This window comes from Neolamprologus brichardi, chromosome 12, assembly GCF_056152115.1.
Source record: "Neolamprologus brichardi isolate AB-2024 chromosome 12, ASM5615211v1, whole genome shotgun sequence".
Taxonomy (NCBI): Eukaryota; Metazoa; Chordata; class Actinopteri; order Cichliformes; family Cichlidae; genus Neolamprologus; species Neolamprologus brichardi.
The window spans coordinates 11,133,308-11,139,307 of record NC_142115.1 but is presented as its reverse complement, the minus strand read 5'-3'; the positions used below and the strand labels follow the sequence as shown (position 1 = coordinate 11,139,307).

General features: G+C 39.3%; 1 pseudogene across 1 annotated transcript in view; it reads left to right on the top strand.

Annotated features, from left to right (window-relative positions):
* Positions 1–1,406: 1,406 nt before the first annotated feature.
* LOC148100174 (uncharacterized) overlaps positions 1,407–6,000 on the top strand; it is a 64,397-nt pseudogene continuing 59,803 nt past the window's right edge. Inside the window, exon 1 of the transcript XR_015719823.1 lies at positions 1,407–2,280. The product of XR_015719823.1 is annotated as an uncharacterized LOC148100174 (transcript). The remainder of the gene's footprint in view (positions 2,281–6,000) is intronic.

The following is a 6,000-nucleotide window of genomic DNA, read 5'->3' as shown; positions in this document are numbered from 1 at the left end:
GTTCTAGCCCCTACGGTTAGGAAATTATGGCCATTTGTTTGGAGGGTAGTCCTCACTATGAGAAATAGACTGCAAAAATCCTGTCTCTCTGCTGTGTGTGTAAAAACGGCTGCACCTGTTTTGGCGGGAAAAAGTACACAGCCTCTCTGATTGGTGGATTCAAATTCAGCAGCTCCCAGGCTGCTTGACTGACCTACAAAGTTGCTTCTCTCTCCCTCTGTGTGTGTGTGTGTGTGTGTGTATTTCTGCTTTTTATAGTATTTCTGCTAAATTATAGAATTTCTGCTTTTTATAGTATTTCTACTTTTTATAGTATTTTTGCTTAATATAGTATTTCTGGTAAATGATAGTATTTCTGCTTTTTATAGGATTTGTGCTTAATATAGTATTTCTGCTTAATTGTAGTATTTCTGCTTAATATAGTATTTTTGCTAAATTATAGTATTTCTGCTTAATATAGTATTTCTGCTAAATTATAGTATTTCTGCTTTTTATAGGATTTGTGCTTAATATAGTATTTCTGCTAAATTATAGTATTTCTGCTTTTTATAATATTTCTGCTTTTTATAGTATTTCTGCTTAATATATTATTTCTGCTAAATTATAGTATTTTTGCTTCTTATAGTATTTCTTCTTAATATAGTATTTCTGCTAAATTATAATATTTCTGCTTTTTATAGTATTTCTGCTTAATATGGTATTTCTGCTTAATATGGTATTTCTGCTAAATTATAGTATTCCTGCTTTTTATAGTATTTCTTCTTTTTATAGGATTTGTGCTTAATATAGTATTTGTGCTTAATATAGTATTTCTGCTAAATCATAATATTTCTGCTAAATTACAGTATTTCTGCTAAATTATAGTATTTCTGCTTTTTATAGTATTTCTGCTAAATTATAGTATTTCTGCTTTTTATAAGATTTGTGCTTAATATAGTATTTCTGCTAAATTATAGTATTTCTGCTAAATTATAGTATTTCTGCTTTTTATAGTATTTGTGCTTAATATAGTATTTCTGCTAAATTATATTATTTCTGCTTTTTATTGTATTTCTGCTTTTTATAGTATTTCTGCTTAATATAGTATTTGTGCTTAATATAGTATTTCTGCTAAATTATAGTATTTCTGCTTTTTATAGGATTTGTGCTTAATATATGTCAGGGTTCTGGGTCTGAGCAACCCAGGATCCCTGAGCAGTTATGGACTAGTTATATCTTATGTATTTTTGGTGTTGCTTCCCCTTTTGCTCTATGCTTGTACATATGTGGAGACGCTTGTTAAATTCCCCTGGCTGGTGGACTCCCTCAATCCAGTTGTTCTGGACTTCCTGCTTTCCACCCTCCACCTCCACTTTCCTCCTCAGGCTGCTCACCGGCCCGGACCGCTGGTGGATTCACAGCCTGAGATGCCAGCCCCGACGTCTACACGGAAACGACGTTCGCGCCGCCGGCTTTCCTCACCGCAGCCTAATCCACGAACTTCTCAAGAGTCGGCTGTGGTGAGTAGTACGGACAATTTTCCATTTCCCTCACCATTTGTGTTTGTGTCTGCAGTGGATGAGCCGACAGCGCAGGTAACATCACCTCGGTCAGAGGTCTCCACACCACTCGCTGCTTCAACATCTGCAGCTGTGGCACCGCCGTCATCTCATCCGCCTGCAGTCACCCTTCTGCCATCTTCTTCACCGGCTGCTACGTCGCCACCCGGACCTGCCCTGCCCGAGCAGGAGCTCGGCGAGCCGGTGGAGCTCGCACTGCCCGAGCAGGAGCTCGGCGAGCCGGTGGAGCCAGCGCCGCTGCCCGGCGAGCAGGAGAAGCCAGCGCCGCTGCCGGAGGGGCCCGCGCCGCTGCTCGGCGAGCAGGAGAAGCCAGCGCCGCTGCTCTGCGAGCAGGTGGAGCCCGCGCCGGAGCTCGGCGAGCGGGTGGAGCCCGCGCCGGAGCTCGGCGAGCGGGAGGAGCCCGCGCCGCAGCCGGGGGAGCTCGGCGAGCGGGAGGAGCCCGCGCCGCAGCCGGGGGGGATCAGCGGGAGGAGCCCGCGCCGCAGCCGGAGGAGAGCGGCGAGCAGGGAGAGCGGCGAGCAGGAGAGCGGCGCTTTTTTTGCGCCGCTGCGGGATGCGCGGTCTGACTTTGGGACTGTGACCTGGGAGGGTTTGTTATTTGTTGTTTTTGCTTGTTTTGGTTCTGGCTACTTAAGCCTTAAGCTACTTAAGAGAGTCTTGGAGCTCCCACCGACGCGGGATCATTGCGTGAGACTCCACGTCAGACATCCAGTTGTGCTTGGTTAGTGTGTGTGTATGCCCGCGATTGTATGTGTCCTGACGGCTGCTTCTATTGTGTCCCCAGGAGAGGGGTGGAGTGCCAGACAGCAGCCAGCACGGGGAGTGCTGAGACACGGGAGCGGAGAGCACAAACACTGGGAGAAGACACGACACGGGAGTCTGGGGAAAGCACGGGAATTTATTGTTGTTATTTCCACACACTGTAAATAAACGCACTGTTTATACACAGAGCAACGCGCCTGGGTCCTCCTTCCCCACACCCCCCACGGTTTGCCATGCCATACCGTGACAATATAGTATTTGTGCTTAATATAGTATTTCTGCTTTTTATAGTATTTCTGCTATTTATAGTATTTCTGCTAAATTATAGTATTTCTGCTTTTTATAGTATTTCTGCTAAATTATAGTATTTCTGCTTAATCATACTATTTTTATATATTACTGCCAGGTCCCCAGGCAGCCAATCCTCTGTGAGGACTGAGACACTTAGCCCTGAAATTTACATATCAGGGCCTGCACGGCTTCCCAGCCAGCCAATCATATCTGAGGTCTGCCGTTTCTTCATATCTCAGCGACAGTTGTACAAAGAGCAATAAAAATCGCAGACAAAGTACACCAAAGTCCGCTGATTCTCCCAGTACAAGAATTATGTTTCTAGTCCTCCTAGTTTTTGAGTTACACGATGTTTTGTAACTCCAAAAAACGGCGTTTTTCGCCTCTCACCGATCTAATTCTGACTGCTCATCACCCTGTTTTCCAGGCACTGGCTCTCTTTCCCGGTGGCGCAGTTGGTCATGACACGGGTCTGCAACCAAAAAGTCGTGGGTTCAATTCCACCTTGATCAACATGTTTTTCTCCCTACAAATTAATACACTATCACAGACCGGTAATTCATATTCATCATTTATTACAATTCTGCAAACTTTTATGATTTTACCAGCTTTTCTAATATGGACCTCACATTCTTGTTAACACTCCATGGCACAAATACTGTTCCCTTTAGGCTCTGTGTATGTGTGTGTGTGTGTATCAATATTTCTCCCATTTTAAAGTATTACTCCTCCATAATTGTATTTCTGTTAAATCAAAGTACTTTTACTACAGCTTAGTACTTCTGCTCAATCATAGCATTTTTGTAAAATCATAGTATTTCTGCTTTTTATAGTATTTCTGATAAATTATAGTATTTCTGCTTTTTATAGTATTTCTGCTTAATATAGTATTTCTGCTAAATTATAGTATTTCTGCTTTTTACAGTATTTCTGCTTTTTATAGTATTTGAGCTTAATATAGTATTTCTGCTTTTAATAGTATTTGTGCTCAATATAGTATTTCTGCTTTTTATAGGATTTGTGCTTAATATAGTATTTCTGCTTTTTATAGTATTTGTGCTTAATATAGTATTTGTGCTTAATATAGTATTTCTGCTTTTTATAGTATTTCTGCTTTTTATAGTATTTCTGCTTTTTATAGTATTTGTGCTTAATATAGTATTTCTACTTTGAGGCATTCAAATTTGCATATTGGGGCCTGCACAGCTTCCCAGCCAGCCAATCATATCTGAGGTCTGCCGTTTCTTCTCTCGTCATATCTCCGTGACGGATGTACAAAGAGCAATGAAAATCGCAGTCAAAGTACACCAAAGTCCGCTGATTCACCCAGTACAAGAATTATGTTTCTAGTCCACCTAGCTTTTGAGTTACACGACGTTTTGTAACTCCAAAAAACGGCGTTTTTTGCCTCTGACCGCGATCTAATTCTGACTGCTCATCACCCTGTTTTCCAGGCACCCACTCTCTTTCCCAGTGGTGCAGTTGGTAGTGACATGGGTCTGCAAGCCGAAGGTCATGGGTTCAATCCCACCTTGGTCAACATGTTTTTTCCCCTACAAATTAATACACTATCACACACCAGTAATTCATATTCATCATTTATTATAATTCTGCAAACTTGTATCATTTTACCAGCTTTTCTAATATGGACCTCACATTCTTGTTAACACTCCATGGCACAAATACTATTCCCTTTAGGCTCTGTGTATGTGTGTGTGTATCAATATTTCTCCCATTTTAAAGTATTACTCCTCCATAATTGTATTTCTGTTAAATCAAAGTACTTTTACTACAGCTTAGTACTTCTGCTCAATCATAGCATTTTTGTAAAATCATAGTATTTCTGCTTTTTATAGTATTTCTGATAAATTATAGTATTTCTGCTTTTTATAGTATTTCTGCTTAATATAGTATTTCTGCTAAATTATAGTATTTCTGCTTTTTACAGTATTTCTGCTTTTTATAGTATTTGAGCTTAATATAGTATTTCTGCTTTTAATAGTATTTGTGCTCAATATAGTATTTCTGCTTTTTATAGGATTTGTGCTTAATATAGTATTTCTGCTTTTTATAGGATTTGTGCTTAATATAGTATTTCTGCTTTTTATAGTATTTGTGCTTAATATAGTATTTGTGCTTAATATAGTATTTCTGCTTTTTATAGTATTTCTGCTTTTTATAGTATTTGTGCTTAATATAGTATTTCTACTTTGAGGCATTCAAATTTGCATATTGGGGCCTGCACAGCTTCCCAGCCAGCCAATCATATCTGAGGTCTGCCGTTTCTTCTCTCGTCATATCTCCGTGACGGATGTACAAAGAGCAATGAAAATCGCAGTCAAAGTACACCAAAGTCCGCTGATTCACCCAGTACAAGAATTATGTTTCTAGTCCACCTAGCTTTTGAGTTACACGACGTTTTGTAACTCCAAAAAACGGCGTTTTTTGCCTCTGACCGCGATCTAATTCTGACTGCTCATCACCCTGTTTTCCAGGTACCCACTCTCTTTCCCAGTGGTGCAGTTGGTAGTGACATGGGTCTGCAAGCCGAAGGTCATGGGTTCAATCCCACCTTGGTCAACATGTTTTTTCCCCTACAAATTAATACACTATCACACACCAGTAATTCATATTCATCATTTATTATAATTCTGCAAACTTGTATCATTTTACCAGCTTTTCTAATATGGACCTCACATTCTTGTTAACACTCCATGGCACAAATACTGTTCCCTTTAGGCTCTGTGTATGTGTGTGTGTATCAATATTTCTCCCATTTTAAAGTATTACTCCTCCATAATTGTATTTCTGTTAAATCAAAGTACTTTTACTACAGCTTAGTACTTCTGCTCAATCATAGCATTTTTGTAAAATCATAGTATTTCTGCTTTTTATAGTATTTCTGATAAATTATAGTATTTCTGCTTTTTATAGTATTTCTGCTTAATATAGTATTTCTGCTAAATTATAGTATTTCTGCTTTTTACAGTATTTCTGCTTTTTATAGTATTTGAGCTTAATATAGTATTTCTGCTTTTAATAGTATTTGTGCTCAATATAGTATTTCTGCTTTTTATAGGATTTGTGCTTAATATAGTATTTCTGCTTTTTATAGGATTTGTGCTTAATATAGTATTTCTGCTTTTTATAGTATTTCTGCTTAATATAGTATTTCTGCTAAATTATAGTATTTCTGCTTTTTACAGTATTTCTGCTTTTTATAGTATTTCTGCAATAATGGAATTTCCTACTACCCGTGAACGCCTCATTTTTTACCTGACTGGCTGACATCCGCCTCTCTGCACACTTCGTTGAGTCCGCTCTCGGTGAGTGCTGTTCCTCTCCTCTCCTAAATGTCTATACTCTGTTTGCGCGATTTAAGCAGTTC